Below are 17,867 nucleotides of genomic sequence, written 5' to 3'. Positions count from 1 at the left end.
AATTTACAAACGTGTTGTTGCTGTTCAATCAAGTTGTGCTCAAACAAAATCAGTTTCATATATGCAGAGTTAAACATAAAAGAGGACTAACAGTTGAATCTAGTTTACAAATGCAACGCCTGGAGGCTATTATTACCTGAAACGAGGTGCAACACTATTTAGCAGATGTTATGTGAACTGAATTTTGAGTCAACTTGTGTAAATGTTGAACTGGCTCAACACTTTCTGAAGCTAAAGAGAGTCAGCCGAGCTACAGTACCATGCAAAATAAGTCATACTTCTTAAATATTTTTGCTTTTCTCTCATTTTTAACAATAACTTTCTATATAGGGCTGCTTCTTGGAGTGAATGAGTAGTTAACAGGTCGTCCCATCTGAGCTGTGGATCCTTGCAACTCCTCCAGAGTTTTCTGATTAATACTCTCCATGCCCATGTGTTAAGTTTTAAACTGTGTCTTACTCTTTCTCACAAAACTCGGTTCAACTGGATTGAACCGAGTTTTGTGAGATGTCTGAAACTGGGAATATTGCTGTAGAGCTGAAACCTCCTTTAGATTTTGTCACAATAGTTCAGGACTATTGTCCTGAACTATTGTCTGCTGTGTTTCCTGGTTTTCATGAAGCTGTTTGTTCTCTATCAAACAAGGAATTACACTCAAGTGCACTCTTCACTAAGTAGTTCAATTTTAAAGGCAATGAGGAGGACTGGATCTTATTAAGAGGTGGCAATGAATACAAATGGACAACAAGCTTAGCTGACTTTTCTGCTCTGTCAAATAAAATCACTACAAAATACATGGAATTCAAATCTGGCTTACAAAATTAATTTTCTATTTTCTTTTAAAGAATTTTATTATTATGCTTCTTTCTTCACATTCAGACTCGGCAAGGCTGGGTTTTTGAATTTACAAAGAATTTCATTTTGTGCCAGCAGTCAAAGCCTGAGATAGGCGATTGTTTACGAGCTTTCAGAACTACATGACATCTGTGCCAGCCATCTGAGCTATGGCATTTAAGTGTTTACAGCCCGGAGTGGGATGACACTGAGTGTGTGGGTGCCCTCATATACCCAGTGCATCCAACTTTGTGCCACTTTGACATCTGCACTTCCCACATGCTGAGCACTTGCACAATACATTGAAACCATTAGCATGGCCTTTTCAACCTTCTGCTAGTTCTGGTAACATCAAATAACATGTCATCCTCTGCATCTGGTGACAATTGTAAACTGTCAGATGATCCAACAACTGCCAGATAAGATATTCGCTGTTATGTATAATAATACATGTAGGACACACAACTATAAATGTGCTCTGATCAGAAAACACCAAAATGTATTTTTCTTTTGTTAATTTGGATGAATCCTGGGAATGTTATGGGTTATTTGGATCTGTTCATAACTCCATCCATTTTGACAAAAAACTTAGTTCCATCTAAAGAAAGCAACACCATAGCATGATGCTGCCACCACCATGTTTCACTGTAGATGTGGCGTTCTTTTGACGATTTTGATCATTTATGTGCTAAACTTAAATTTTTTATGAATGCACTTTTATCTTTTTTATTAAGACTTCTTAGTCCAGATATATGGAGATTACAGCAGATTGTAGGAAATAGTCAGTACACTGCAAAAACACCAGATCTTACCAAGTATTAATCTAGTTTTTAATGCAAATGTCTTAGAACATTTGAAATAAGACAAAACTAGCTGACAAGTAACTTTTCACCAAGCTTGTTTTAAGTAAATAATTCCGGGATGAAAAAGTACTGGTTCCACTGGCAGACTTATTCACTTTGAACATGGCAAAAATTACTTCTTATAAGTGATATAATCTTTTTCATCAATAGATAAAGAAATTATTTACTTGAACCGAGCTCCAATATCTTGTTGAAAATTCACTTGTAAATGGGTTTTGTTGTATTTCAAGTGTACTAAGACATTTGCACTATAAACTACTGTAGACCAAATATACTTGGTAAGATCTGGTGTTTTGCAGTGTATTGTTGGTAATAATGTAGCTCCTTAACTGTTGCCTGTGTGGCCAGTTTCAGTCTTGTCTTTTCAGTAATTTCGTGGAAATATTTAGCTTCTGTAATGTCCCTGTTGTCCCATCTTTTACTAAAATTGCTTTTCTCCTGTGCTTCAGAAGTTTAGGATGTACACACTAATGCAGCCAGATAATTGCAGCCAACATGTTTACAAGCTGCATAGTGATGTGCAACGTTTATGTATTTTTTTATGATATGTTTTACAACAAACAGCCTTTTTAGATGCCTCCGTTGTGTTTAGGCAATTAAAAAAAGACATTTCTGAACTAATAATGTGCCGTCACACAATAATGCATACTTCACTTCTGCTTGAAGTCATATTAATTATTGATATAATATGGGTAAATGCTGCTTCTACACTCGAGAGGTTTGTCAGAGCAAAACAATTACAATGGGTTCATGTAATTCTTTAATGCTTAATTGGAAAACATCCAGGCTCACTGTTTCTTTAATTCTGCTGGCATCCTGTTTAGACAATTGCCCCCTGTCCGTTATCCTGCAATAGCTAGCCCCGCCCACTTCGTCACAATCCTCCGGGGCTGACTACTGACCAGTTCTCTGTCTAACAGGTCCGGAAAATCTCTAAGACCTGGGTATTACCCTAAAAGAGATCTATAAGAGATAATCTATTTAAACTGGTGTCGAAAGCGATTCGTCTAGCTCTAACTACCTCCAATCCAGAAGTTACGACCCTTTTCAGTTAAGAAACGGTCAGCTGAGTAGCCCTCACAGCTGCATAATTCCAATAACCACTCCTGTTAACGGTAGCTCGCTTTCTAAAATATAACTTGCTCTTGGAACCGACTAGACTAGATTTAGTGACTTGGATGTAAGTCCCTGGGTCATTATTTTACTCTCACCAAAGGAAATTATGAAGCCTCCTCTTTACTAGAACCATGTACATTAGTTTTACCTTTATTAAAAGAACTGAAAAAGGAGTAAATGACTCAATTAATTCCAATGTCCACCAACCTCATTAGAATTTTAGAGTATGAATTTATTAAGCAAGCTTAAGCAGGGATATGTGACATACAGATCAATAATCAATTGTATATAATTCAAGAGCAGTGTAATAAGATCAACATGTACAATCATACCCTACTGTCTCTTTTCCCTAACCTATGTCGCAGATTCTGAGATAGCTTTTTAGGAAGCAAGTTCGACTCATACCCAGTTGATGGTGGATCTTTAGCAACAGGAACGTCCGAAAACCTTGGTCTGAATCTTTGTCCTTTGTGTGGAAAATCCTCTTTAGAATAGAAGCAAAGTAGAGAGGGTTCAATTGTCTTGAAAACCCAACTCCTTATCCCTCCGGAACCTTTGTCTTTTCTCCAAGTCTGTTGTAATGTTTGGGTTGAGGCAAGACCGACGATCGAATCAGAAACCCGGGTTGGACGATTGGAACTTGTCTCCCTTTGGCGGCACGAAGCTTCAGCTTTTCCCGTGGCTTCTGGGTGTGGTCTGCTGTTGTTTCCTCGATCTGCTTCTTCGTGTTAGCTCTACTTCGGTGCCGCAGACAAAGAACAAGAACTTCTCCTTTTCCGTCTGCTTATATACAGTTCTCTGCCATATATGTGTATGGGGAGTGTTAGTTTACGTGTCTTCGGCTCCTCCTGTCTGCTGGCTGGGATGGAAAGTACCGTCCTGTCCTCAGCGTCCTGTCCTCAGCGTGTTGTTCTTAGCCAACCATACTGCCCCACCCATCCTGTGCGTCTGGCCATCTGTTCAGAACTGCTTGCGACAGCAGGAACTCACAAGTTCCCCTTCTGCTTTTTCCCTTTTTCTTTTTAACATTAAAGCCTATGTGCTTTCCTCTGATTAACTTTTAAACACAGTCAAATATTAAAAACTATGTGCTGATTTTCATTAAGCATTAATCATAAGCATTAATCACCTCTTTCACTTATTATAAATCATCAAACCTTAATCATTTCATTGTTGTCATGTTATTACAGATCATGATTCGTACACTTCAGAATCATTCAGTGAATCATTCAGTGATTACTTACATACAGTCATTTTACCTATTGTATTCATCCATGTTCAACTTAATCCTTATCAAAACACTCAATCATTATAAATCAAAACACAAGATTGCTTTATTTCCTTCAGGCTTTCATGCACCTTTTTCTGTGTGTACCTGGATAGATCTCAAACCTCATACCAGTTTTCTTGACACCCCCTCCTTGAGATCGGACGGTGCATCGCAGAAAACACAAAGTCCGAGGTCAAAAGAGGTCAAGTCCATCACCGCAATCAGCAGTCAAGATGTCCTGTTCGTAGCAGGCAACCGGAGATGATGATGGTGTCCAGGTATCCACAACCTCATACTCCGTCAGATTGGACGGCGGAGAAATCCAGCACTCGGCGTCCAACTGTGGAGGAAGTGGAGATCCTGCTGATCCGGGAGGGCTAATGTCCTCCAGGGAAAATTGCAGAAGCGAAGACAGATCCATCTCAGAGTCTGGCAGTGTCGGTGGGTCGTCACAGAATCCCTCCAACTCAGTCAGCAGATCCTGAAAATCCATATCGGTTGAAGGCGGATCCGGTGAAGGAGATGACACGAAGAGGGGGTCTTCTGTCTGGCACGCTTGGTGAGATGAACTGAGAATCTCAGTTTGGGTACCTTTTCTGTGAGTCGCACTGCTGGTTTGGCATCCGACATCGATAAACATATCCGGCGACACGGGACACGCTGGTGGAAGGTACTCGCCCACTGCCACAACTCGTCCATCGAGAAGGTGTAGAGTTGGCAGGCATTGGCGAGTAAGCTGGTGCTCCCATAATTTCTGGATCACGGGCAGCAGGAGTCCCGTGTGCAGTGGAGATGTTATAAGGTCGTCGTCTTCTTGGCCAAAGGCAGAGGTCCACACTATTTTGTGCACCCGTTCCAGGGATCGAGATGTGGAGGCCGCTATGTAAGGCAAATCTCCTTGCCCTGTGGCGCAGAGAATTGCCGTTACATCGGTGATACGGCTGCTCACGCAACGGTGACACCAGCGGGAGGACGATGCAACCCATATGAATCCATAGGACTCTGCGGCGATCCCACATCCCACACAGCAGGTTGGTGCCTGAGAAGAAACAGCAACCTAGGTAACTTCACGATTAGGGGTTTCGGATTAACAATAACACAACAATTATGCAAAAGCGAAAGCGGAGAGTGTAGCTGGTTTAAGCTCGTGTGCCTGCTTGGGCTGCCAGCCAGGGAGAATTAATCACAGGAACCGGAATGTCATGATCTGGAGCTGGTTCGCCCCTATCATAGACATGAGCGGAATCATGGAATATTGCAGCATAGGTCATCATCCATACAACGATGGCTAGGTCTGAGGTTTCCTGAAGCCAGTAGAGGACCACCAAGATCCCCCAAACCGTTGCCCAGAGAGCCAGAACTATCCACTTTTGCAGCCATATGCGCCTGCCCCGACCTTTGATGGACAAGGCTTGGCGCGCTAAGTAGACGAGGATAGATACTGCGAAGAGCCCTTCTAGAATAGCTGTGAGGATCTTAAGTGGGGCGGTTCGAGTGGCTTGACGACCCCCAAAGACCAACTCCAGTATCAGGGCTGTGGTGTCGGTGACGAGCCATAGGCAGACCACAACGCCCCTGCGCCAGTTGATGCGGGTACGGCCCATCAGGTAACAAGCGAAGAGGGATGAAGCTAACCCCCATTTCTGGAGGATGATGGGTCGTAGGATAAGCTTCACATATCCTTGTAGCGCAACGAAGATCCTCATAGGATGTCCCCTGGGCCAGGAACCAGTGTGGCAGTAGAGTACCCAGGCCAGGGTAACCCCTAAGTGCTCAAGGGTACTCACTTGAATTGGAGCAAAAAGTGAGTTGGGGTTCGATGTGTTGGTCGAAGAGTTAGATTCCATGATGTCCGATGGTGGTTCTTTTGGTTCCGGTGCTGTCGGCAGCTGCAGCGAGGATTGAATGGCTCGCAGGCACACGGCAGCTCTCTTTTATGCAGAAGCAGGCTCCTCCTTCGGGGGGAGGGCCTGGTACTCCCTCTTTTTGCAACGACAAAGTGCTTTCAGCCACACCTCCAGGACAACTTTGCCGACGATTAAAGCCACGGCCACTCCCAGTAGGCCCAGGATGTATGGCCACAGCATACTCAGCGCACTCAGCAGCCATTGCTCAACAATGTGGAGGCCCCCTTCCACCACACTAGCAGCCTCTTCGACAACCTCGGTGATTGCGGTCACGATGGTTGCACCCATAGTTTCATACCAGAAACAGTCGTGTTGGTCCGCTCCTTCGCCACATTTCTGCCAAATCTCCTTAGAGATTGTGCAGGTGAGGTTGGAATACAAAAGATTAGGTCCAATCCAGTCAAACCCGGGGTCTACTTTCCCATCACATATACTCTTTCGGAAAGCATGTCCTTCGGCGATGGCTATAAGGGGGTTTGGGATGAAGGGAACTGGCAGACCCAGAATACTCTTGCGCTTCTGGAGGTGGTAACCTAGGATTGCGTCGGTACAGGTCTTTCCGCTTACAATAGCCCTCCGCCATGTACCATTTATTTTGCGCCAAGTAACTTCTGAAGAGTGAGTGTCATACTCATCGGCATAATGTTGGTTGCAGTAGCTCTCCCAACCTCGAACCTCATGGCAGGGTCTTCTGGCTAAACTTATGACACACTCAAGGACTTGTCGCGTGTTATTTTTACAAGTCATGCGCCAGGGTCTGGGGTTGACGTAGTTTTCAGGTCTCCAAAAAACCCCAGGCCAAATCATGCGGTCCTTAGAATAAACTGTGGCGAGGTACTGGTACTGGATCCAATAATTGGTAGACTGACGGAGACAGGGTATAACCCAGGCTTGAAGTTCTTTTTGCTGAAGTCCCCACCATTCCCAGTCCCAATTCCGAGAATAATCCTCATACCAGGCCCGTAAAGCCCATTTAGCGGTCGGAAGGACGTCAGGATCAGGGCAGTGATACCTCCAGGTGGAATAGAAGGTCTTGCTAGTTTGTACGAGGTCACATCGTGGTGACGAGTGGGTTTTCACCCAACAAGTGTTATTAAGGCTGTCAAAAATACTGCGCGCAACACATTTGTCAATCTTTGCAAAGTCGCCTTTAGGAACGCTCAGAAGGTCATCAGGAGTTGGAAGGGGTTGAGTACGTAAGTTGGCAATGTGAAAGTCCTCTAACCCAGCAAGAGAGCGAACCGCTCCCTCGGGGAAGTCTCCCTCAAAGAACGTTTGGTCTTTGGCTATATACGTCCATGGGAATGTGTGATTTAGCCAGGTTTCAATTTCTGTCCGTATTGAGCGTACAGAGTGCCAGAAATCCGACCGGTATTCCTCTACAGCTGTGACAATATAATTTTGGCCCCTGCATTTGACAAACTTATTCCAGAGGCAGGCATTTAACCACCTAAAGTGGTTCCTATAACAATGCTGCTGGTCAGATTGGTACATAAACCGTGTTGGACCTTGTCGAATCAGGAAGGCCGTAATGTTAGTCAAACTGTCGTTGGGGGGTGGCCTCGTTGCCCAATCGAGAAAGTCGTTTCGGGAGGTGCTGTTAACCCGCGATCGCTCTGTGATGTTGACATCCTCTCTGCAATTTAGGTGATAGTCACCCCAAAACTCCCCTCGTGGGAGCCAGGCCCGACAGCCTGAGGACCTGTGCGGGGCCGGGTATACTACTTCGGTATCCCAGTACCCCTGGTTCGGCAACATTAGTAGTGATCGACAAGCCATGTTGCAATGCCATTCTGGAAATCCTCGATCCGGATGAATCCAGTTACACCTGACGGTCCGTCGTTCCTTGCGTTGTAGAACCCGTATCCAGCAGAGTGCTCCTGTGTTGAGGAAGTCATAGGCGTAGATCTCCCAGGTCCGATTCAAGAGGTCGTCTAGGGAGGAGTCGTTCAATTTGTAGGCTCGGCGTTCCACATACTTTTTGCCGTTGTCTTTGGCGAATAATCCGGTTCGATTCTGGGCAGAAGTTTCGTTGTCCCATGGCACAAAAATAGCCGTGGTGCTTGTATTCCAGCAGTTGAAGGTGGCATACTTGGAATGTCCATAAGTGACCTTTGTATGCGTAAGGTACCACGGTCCAACTCCGATGAAGTAGAAGGTCGTAGCGAGAACAGCAGCAGCAAATAGCAAAGCAAGAAGCGTCAGCAGCCCTTTCAGGCAAAGGGATTTTCCTGTTATCGTAGTCGTTTTCCGTAGCAAAGGTTCGTTAGAGGTGTCCGAGTCGTCGTCAGTGTCAGAAGAGCTGTCCGAATCCGATGTTGAGTCCAGCCAACCCTGGTCTGTAGGCTTGCGCCTCATGCCGATAGCATCCATTCTGGCCAGATTAGTGATTCTCTGGGATCCGGTGCATCAGGCTTTGCACAAATTTTTCTCAAAGCCTTGATACAGCCTTGGTGAGCCGGGTTCTTTGCAACCCGTCTGGTGGCTCTTCTTTGTTGCAAGGCTGTAAATATAGGAGAGGGGTAGGGTAAGTCGGGCTCCAACCCCCTCCACACCCACTTCCAGTGGAACACCCTCCAATAGTGCGGCCGAGGAAACGGGCCTTGGGCGGTGCCGTTTTTCAACGCCTGGTCATACCAAGATTCGTGATTGTACCCTATTGGGGCGGGTACTGAGATGTAGGTGTACAAAGGTTGCCCATGCAAAGTTAGTCTGGTGCGGTACCCCCAGGTTGACGGAGTAAAAATCCTCTGGTGTGGTGGGTTGGGGTAGACCCTGTCTATTTCCAATTTCAATGGAAGCCTGGTGTTATTAAATATATAACATTCTGGATTCATTTCCCTCTTTACTATGGTTTTTGCCATACTTGGTGATGTGGTCCAAATAATCATGTCATTAAGTGAAATTTCACAATACAGTCCTTGCAGTGGTTCAAGGTAATGGGGACCCCACCTTATCCGTAGTTCGATCCCCTGTACCCTGTGATACACTGTATTAAAAGTCCATGGCAGAGATCTTGGGCTCATAGGTGAAATTGATGCATAATGGACCGTGTTATTGGACCGTCGTCCTTGCCAAGCAGGCGGTGCGGTGGGGATGAATAAATGTGGCTTCGTTGGAGGGGGTGACGTGTACTCTTCACTTTCCCCCACCTGTTTGGTGTTCTGAAAATCAGTGGGTCGAAGATATATGAGGTACTTGAGAAAATATGCTTCGGTGAGCGGATTGGAAGGAGTGAAATCTTCTCTTGGCATATCCAGGAGAATAGAGGTAGTAGGGAGTCTCAGGAACGGACCTTTATCTGATAGTCCCGACGAGACTCCAGCTCCTACTTTGAACATTTTAGTTACTAAAACCTTTGTACCTGTCCGTCTTGTGGGTTTTGACTGACGTTGGGACTTGACGACTCGTTTTCCCCCTTCCGGTTTATCCGTTAGTCTTGGTTCTTCTTCCTCCATGGAAATGCTGAAGCGAGCTTCTGCCAGGCGTGGGTCTTGGGTTTCTTCTTAGGAGGCTCCGGTTCGGTGTAGGACACGGTGGCGTAATTCTGCTCGTCTGGCACCACTTTGATGGCTGCTCCGACGGAGTAGATTCCTTTAAAGGGGACGGTGATCATGCGCACTGACAGCTGAATCTGGCAGGAGGTGCTAGGATCGGAGGGCGTACCCGCTCTGTGGGCCACGCCTCCCGGGTGTTGCAATACTCCATCCCGAAACTGGGACTCCGCTGTTATCCAGTACAGGCAAGACTTTTCCTTAGGTCTTACCGCATTGCTGCCCCACCCGTCCACCTCAGTGGTGTAGTAATACATATCTGAGCAGCGTACTCCATCTTCCCTTGGCACGTCCGGTAAATCCACCACAGGAATTGTGCAGTCATTGATGACTTCCAAAATCAGATGTGCCCATGTGGTCAGCTCCCAGGGGCCTGTCCAACCCCCATTAACGGCTTGGTCTCTGGTGTCATCTGGGAGTGCACTTAGTCCCTCAGCTGATGGTTGGTACGCGTGAGGCCGATGTACCCGGAAGATCACAGGGGAGTGGCTGGTGTTCAATGGTGGAAATGACAGGGATGTTCCGGCAGCTTCATACGGCCAGGCAGCATGAACAGAATCCCACAGGACATCATGGGGCCCTTCTTCCCTCCTCCACACCCATGGATCCGCTTCTTCTGGGGTGTTCGGGGGAGCTGAAGGTCCCGGTAATATTAGCGGTATGGGGCTCCCGTGATTTGGTTGTACTTGGCCATATGTTCTGTAATATCGCAGCGAGCTGTAAAACCTCGTCACCTGCCATCCCTCAGCCTGACCTGTCAAAGTCAGTTCTCCTCTCCCCAGCTGGTCTTCGCAAGTAGAACAGTGATGGAGATCGTCCCCATCCCAGACGCAATAACAGCTTTTTGGTTCTTCATTCTGCCAACTCCATTGGGTCTCCAACTGAAGTCGGGGCAGGTAACCTACCCGGCAGTTCCCACAGATGGTGTTGTTCAAAACCGTAACCGGAGAGACGCGGAGATGTTGTAGTATCTCTGCGGTGGCTCCTTGTTGCCTGGGTTTCTCACGGCCCGGTCCCTCCCAGGTGATGGGGAGTGGGTTGTTTACTAAACAAACCGGACAGCGACTTTTAGCTCTTGCCCATATCAGCATCTCTCGCTCCTCCGACAGGACTCCCTTTTTAGCCCAATCCAATTTCTTCAGGGCTCGTCCTGCCCAAATCCCTGAAGGTGTTCTTCTAATTATAACCACCCCTTTCACGGTGGCCAGTCCGATATAGGGTGGAATGGTACATGATTCACTGGCCATTTCACCGGCTTCTGTTTCACTTTAGTCAGGAACTGGCTTGAGCTGCTCAACTCCTTGAATCCCTTTTCTTTTCAGCAATACTGTGTTCCTATCCAGTATTTGCTTGACGATGTCAGTGGTCTCAAACTTGGGTTTTACTGCTGCATTTACAGGTTGCTCTCTTGCTTTGACCCACACGCGCTGTCCCTCTCGGAATGGCACTCTGGGCGTCGGCTTCTCCTTTTTGTCGCTGGAGCTCCGCCCCACTTCCTTCGTGGTGAACGGCCGTTGGTTGAGCTCCATTGCAGGGGCGGGCCTCTCGGCTCTGCTTCTGTCATTCAGGGCCTGCCCTATTTCCACCGCCTGTGTGCTCCAACTGTTGGTGTTAGCATTTTTAGCTATCCAGCTTTTCACTAACCCTATGGCTCGTTCTACCACTCCGTTAGCTTGTGGGGTATAGGGTGGAGAGTAAACTCGCATTACTCCAAACTTTTGGCACCATTGGTCAACCTGTGAATTACGGAAATGAGTCCCATTATCCGTGCGCAGCTCTTTCGGGATTCCCAGGGCACTGCATACTTGTTCCAGCATGCCGACAACACTGTTGCCGTTTGCTTTCCTGGCTGCTTTTGTAGTTACAAACCCCGACATAGAATCCACCAGCACTAAGAGGTACTTCTCACCTCTTCTTCCTGTTATCCCCATGGGGCCTGCAACATCCATGCAGACTGAACCCCAGGGGACCGTGCTTTTGATGGATAACCCCTCCATCCGCTGCCCTCGGCGACCTGCGTTGTATTGTCCACATACTTCACAGTCCCTTAGCACGCGTTGGACTTGTTTCACTGGGATCCAAAGATCCTGCTCCTCCAGCTCCTTACGGGTAGGTCGTACGCCTGCATGTCCAAGGGCCTCATGCACGCTCCGCACGACCTCAACCACGTACTCTTCTGGGACCTCCCGTCCTCTGGGAGTGCTGTCCCACTTCTCGGTACCGACAAAGACGATCTTTCTTTGCTGGACATAACAGTCCACTTCATCATTCCCACGCCAATGAGCTCCCTCATGCGTGTGTGCTTTTTGATGCTCAACATCTATTTCCAGTTGTAGTTTTAGCTCAGCAATCTTTTTCCACAAGTCTCTGTGTGCCACTGGCTTGCCCTTCGCTGTCTCGAAACCATTTTCTTCCCAAATGGCCAAGTCTTCTCTAAGGGCTTGAGCGCAGTAGTAACTGTCGGTTACTAACCTGGCATTCTTGATTTTCCTTTTCACCAGCTCCAGCAATCCTTCCAGTACGGCCGTTACTTCTCCGGCTTGAGCACTACCGGGAGCTTTTCCTTTCTGACGGCATTTTTCCTTGCCGTCTTGCTTCAGAATAAATCCCCAGTATGCCGACTGGTCGGACCCCTTTCTGGATCCATCGGTGTAGATTGTCCATTCCGGTTGTTTTGGCTTCTCAGATGTCTCTGGCGGTTTCTTCTTACTGGTGGGTTGTGCTGGCCCAATCTCAAGCTCCGGGTCCAGCAGGATGTCTTCCCATCTTCCCCACCGTGTGTTAGTTGCTTTAGTACTTTCCACGGTACCTTTTCTTAGATACTTATGAACTTGGCTCTGTGTGATGACTTTAACTGGTTGTCCTTGTGCTAGATCCTTCAGCACACCCCAGTAACGAGCTAACACCGCTAGCTCTTTCTCCTCCTGCGGATATTTCCTCTCAACAGAAGTCAGGGTGTAACTCCACAGGGTAACCAAGCCTCCATTTTCATTACTCACTTTGATCATGGCATCGTCATTCTCACAGCTGATTTCTGCCACCAGTCTTTCTGACAAACTTCTTGGCTCCAGTCTCACAGCTGCTTGAATGGCTTTTCTCAAGTCTTCCAGGTTCTGTTGATTCGCTGCTGTCCAAACCCAGGGTCTTTTTCCGTCCTTTTCGTCCTCCTCACTCTTTCTCAGGCATTTGTACAAAGGCTTGGCATACTTCTGATAATTGGGTACGTGGTCCCGGACGTAGTTGCATAGTCCTAATATTTTCTGTAAGTCATTCTCTGACTGAGGTGGTTGAATGTTCGTCAGCTTTTCTCTGTACCCGTCTGAGAGTCCCAAGTCCGACGTGACTTGGAAACCCAGATAATTCACTTGGAACTGTCCAAATTGACATTTCTTGAGGTTTAGCTTCAAGCCTGCCTTGGTGAGGTTTTCTACCACTTTTTGTAGTCTTTGTAGGTGTTCTTCTTCTGTGTCATCAGCAATAAAGACATCATCAATGTACACAGTTGCACCTACGTCCCCCAGTACTTCCATCACTGCTGACTGGAACACGTTTGGGGAGTTCTTGTATCCCTGGGGTAACCTTTGCCACACATAGCTCTTGCCTTTGTGGGTGAACGCAGTTTTACCTTGCGATTGTCTGGCGAGGCGTAGAGAGAAAAATCCATTTGCTAGGTCGATGCATGACTTGAACTTCTTGACTCGAAGAGTTTTCAGCGCTCCTTGGGGATTGATTAGACTGGCTCGGTTTGCTATTGTTCTCCGATTCAGGGCCTTGAAGTTGATAACTGGTCTCCAACCCCCTCCAGCCGATTCAGGTTTCTTCACCGCCTGGATGGGGCTGTTGGTGATCGGGTTGAGCTCCTCTCTGATGATTTCCAGGGCGCTCAGCTCCTTCACTATCTTGTCCATCTCCTCGACTGCTCCCGGATTCAGCGGGTACTGCCGAACAGGTGGATGAACCCCACCTTCGATGTGATGAACAAACTTTGGACCCAAATCCCCACAATCGTTCTTGAACCGTGCCACTTGCGCTGTAACGATGATCTCACGCAGCTTCTTTTTCCCAGCCGGGGAGAAGTCACTCTCTGCGATCTTCTGTTCTGTCACCGTCGGTATGTCAATCGGTTTGTACCAGTCCTGCTGCCCGGATCCGGTTTGGGTCGGGCCGACTTTCACCAACCTTGCTTTCAAGCTCGTCAGCCTTCGCTCTAGTCGGCGATGTGTGCCTTTCTTTTTACTGAGTTCATCTAAGTCTTTTACTGTGAGTAGATTGTAAGGACCTTTCACCCACACTACTCCTTTCCATGTCCCGTATGGCATTTCTTCTATTTTTCCATTAGCAAACTGAACCTTCAGGTGTCCTGCTGTTTCTAGGTCTTTGCGGGTCATAGACACCTCCGCTCCGGTGTCCACCAGGTAGGGTACTCCCTCCACTTTGGCGTAGATTTCGTCCCCTTCCCAGTAGGCATTTTCTAAAATAACCCGCGACCTGGACGCCATTACTTTGGTGACCCTCCGGCCCCGGCTTTACGGGACTCACGGAGGGCCGTCCTTTGCTCTGGGCTCAATTTCCTATATTCTTCATCCGTCAGGAACTGACCTTTCCCTGGCTGATTTTGTGAAGCCGGCGGGTTGGTCGGTCTTCCTTTTGGTCCTGGTGGTTTCTGCTGGAACGGCCGGTTTTGGAAATTGGATGGTGGTGCTCCCTGTTGAAACGGCCGGCCCTGGAAGTTGGATGGCTGTGTGCCCTGCGGGAACGGCCTGTTCTGGAAGTTAGATGGCTGTCTGATGTTGACCCTTCCAGGTGGCTTGGCTGGTTGGCTAGCCTCCTTCTTCCTTTTGTCCTCATAGTACTGCTGCTCCAGGTCGAATCCCTGCACTGCCACATCCATCTGGGCCACGGTTGTGCTTCTCACTGGTAGTTTCACAAACACAATCTCTCCTCTTCGTCCCTTTGTCACCTCACGCAGTACCTTCACATACCTCGCGGGAGAAACGGTTTGCTTTAGTGTGTGCCAAAGCGGTTCCAACCGGCTTCCTTTGTCCAGCCGTCCTCTAGCCCTCTTCACCTGGGACTCTTCGTCGTCCATGTCCTCCAACACTAATCTCTCATAGTTGCTCTGTGCTGACTCTGTTCCAACCATCGGGTCCGCAGTCACGCTGGTCAGCCACAACTTTTTGGCCCCTTCGTGGTTGGTGGTAGATAGCACAGTTGGCCAGACATCTTTCAAATACTCCTCATTATTTTCGTCTGCGTTTTTACTACGAATCACCAGCCTTAGATTCTTTAGTTCTGCGTATGCATCTTGTCCAGTAGTAGTGGCCGGTGGCTGGGCTGACACCCCTTGTGGTCTCTGCGGGATCTGTGGTCCTGGCTCTGAAGACGTCGCCTGAGGTTCCTCCTCATCAGCCGACACCTCGTCCAGCTTCTGTCGAGTCTCCCTGGAGTACTTGTAGGCCGCTTTCTTCAGTCGTCGCAGCATCACATCATACATAATTCCCATGTATGCGTTCCTGAAGTTGGTGGTCAGGGAATAGTGTGCTGTCAGGGTAGAGCAGGATGGTGTCATCAGGATGTTAGCCCACTCCCCGACTGTCGCTTCTACCTCGAGCAGCACCTTGTCTCCCAGCCTGCTGGCCCATCCTGCTGGAATCTGGTACTCTGTCTGACCGACCTCTGGTACATACGTACGCCGTCCGTCTTTAGCCTGTACAGGGCCCCAGGTCACGTCTCTCGCCAGTCTCTCAGAAGAACCCTCGATGTCAAAGGTTTCTATTTCTTTCTTCTTTCCTCGGTGCTGTCCTGTTCGGAGTGTCTTATGCCCTGTCGGTGGTTGCTTTGGGTCGGAGAAGATGCTGTCGTGTTCACTCTCTTCTTCTTCTTCTTCAGAATGTTCGATCTCCTGTTGCTCTTCTCCTTCCTCCGAGTCGCTGATGTCCTCATACTGTTGTTGTCTAAGAGGTTCCCTCCTGGGGGAGTTTAGCGGTTGAATCTTGGCTGGTTTCATCGGTCCTACTTCTCTCTGGACCGTCAGCTGCTCATTCTTGACTCTGTCCGTGTTGGGTTGCCTCAGTTCACTGCTGCTTCCCTCGAATGAGAATTCTTTGACATATCTTGCGGCCTGGGACTCTGGCCCGACTGGTGCTTCCCTTAACTTTATCCTGAGTGGCTCCATAACCTTGGCCGTGCCGGTCTGGGTGGTGTTTGAAACTCCACTCTGGGGTATTTTTAAGGGATATTTCTTGATCTCCTTTGCTGGGTGGCTGATGCGGCATTGTTCCTCCATTTCAGTTGCCATTCGTACACCTTGCTCCGTACGGAGTCGATGCATACGGGGGTCAACCACCACCACCACCTCTTTGAACACAAAGAAATGACTGTTGGTCTTGGCTATGTTCACCACTCCGTTCTCTGTGACCGCCCTGGCGGTATCCCCTGGCAAATCTGCCGATCTTAGTCCCTGCACGCTCACCATCACCCTTCTCATGTTTTCGTTGCTGGCGGTCACCAGGCCCCTTTCGAGTCCATGCCACATCTTCTTCCGATACTCCTCCAGACTCTCTCCTTTCTTGTAAACATCAATTGGGACCAGGATTACGGCACCATAAGGGAGACTGTAGCCCTTCATCATCACTACGTCTCCTCTAGTCTCTTCACTACAGGAAGCCCCCAACACCTTTGAGTCTTTTTGATAGTATTTCCCAGCTTGGTTTTTAAGGCTGCGTCGAAACTTTCGATTGTGGATTTTGTATTTATCATTGGTGAACACAATCAGCCCGTCACCTTCAAGGTCCCATATTCCTCCAATAAACTGGTAAATCATGAGCCCGGATTGCAGCCTTAAGCTGATGGTCTCTGATGGTATTTTGGTCAACTCTCGGGTGCTCCTCCAAACATCCGACTTTTGGGTCTTCTTTTTAGGGCGGCCGGGGTCCCACAGCTCCTCATCCGATTCCTCCTCGTCCTCGTCGGAACTGCTGCCCGCTGGAGTCTCCGTAGGTGGCGGTGGCTGCCTTCTCTCCGTGCTGTGGACTCGGGGATGAAACCCGACCCCCAGATCCCGTTGAGGGGACCAGTCCCTGGCCGCTTGCCCCAACTGCTCCTTGGTGAAGCCGTCGATGAGCGCTCCCTCATGATTTTCCTCTCCTGACTGTTCAGAGGGGATTTCGTCGTTTCGCGATGATCCCGGTAGAGCTGGGATGTTGTCGTCGTTGTCCGTCAGGTCTATCAGGTCCTGCGGAGCTTGCTTCGGCTGGTTTGTCGGTGTTGTGGCTCTGCTGGGCAGTCGAGAGGGGGCCTCAGCCACCTCCGATTCCGCTTTGTCTGGGGCCTGCTCTTTTCCTCGGGTCTCTTTGAAGGCCGAAAGTCTCTGCAGAACCTCGGCATATTCTTTGTATTTGCGCACCCCACTGGCGAGAGGGTTCACCAGGATCCCATCGATGCCCGCTTCCAATGTAGCTGTCTTCACTAGGCTGTCATATTTCTCGGAGGGGCTGTAGACCATCCGCAGCTCACCAATCGTCCATCCTTCAAGGAGTTCAGCGAACCATTCCAGCCATTCTCTGATCTCCGATTTCTTGGTTACCTTTACCGGGCATTTAACGACTCCCAGTCGGTGACCATGTTTAAGCTGTGTGCAAAAGTATATCCGAGTCCGTACCAGGTATTTCATTAAGTTCCGTGCCATGTCCTCTTTGATGGTGTAGTGAGATTCAAAGAAAACCCTCCTAATTACCTCAATCCAGGAATCCAATCCATCACCGAGTAATATCAATGATACAGGCAATTGTGTTAATGTGGATTGGGAAAGATGGGATTGATGACTCTCTCCATCCCGGCTGATGTTGCTTGCCTCTTGTCCCTTTGCTGGCTTTTGCAGGGGATCCAGTTCCCCCCTTTCTTCGTCATCCATAGTTGTCTTTGTCTTCGAGTTGCCTATCCCCCAAAGCCTCTCTTTGCGCTCTTGAGTAGGGATGGGTCCAGGCTGTGTTGGCTACTGGCTTCACTGTCTGGATACTATCACTTATCCTCAGTAGAAGCTTTCCCTCACCTGCATGCTATACAGTTACTGCAAGGGTTGTGACTGACGGCCTTATCAGTCACCGTTAACTCTATTCCCTCAGAGTTAACCATCCAAGTGAGCTATTCAGAATCACACTTCTGTTTTTACTGACCTGGTTTATTAGGGCCCGCCTACTTGGCTCCGCCCCACGTTGGGCGCCATGTCCGTTATCCTGCAATAGCTAGCCCCGCCCACTTCGTCACAATCCTCCGGGGCTGACTACTGACCAGTTCTCTGTCTAACAGGTCCGGAAAATCTCTA

At 48.3% G+C, this 17,867-nt stretch overlaps 1 protein-coding gene across 4 annotated transcripts in view; it reads left to right on the top strand.

The window, feature by feature from the left end:
- The window catches only part of drp2 (dystrophin related protein 2), a 270,780-nt gene that overhangs the window by 134,987 nt on the left and 117,926 nt on the right, over positions 1-17,867 (top strand). The window lies entirely within an intron of this gene.

Source organism: Xiphophorus couchianus, chromosome 23 (genome assembly GCF_001444195.1).
Source record: "Xiphophorus couchianus chromosome 23, X_couchianus-1.0, whole genome shotgun sequence".
In the NCBI taxonomy this organism is placed as follows: domain Eukaryota; kingdom Metazoa; phylum Chordata; class Actinopteri; order Cyprinodontiformes; family Poeciliidae; genus Xiphophorus; species Xiphophorus couchianus.
The sequence above is the reverse complement of the archived record's forward strand: the minus strand, read 5'-3'. Positions and strand labels throughout refer to the sequence as shown.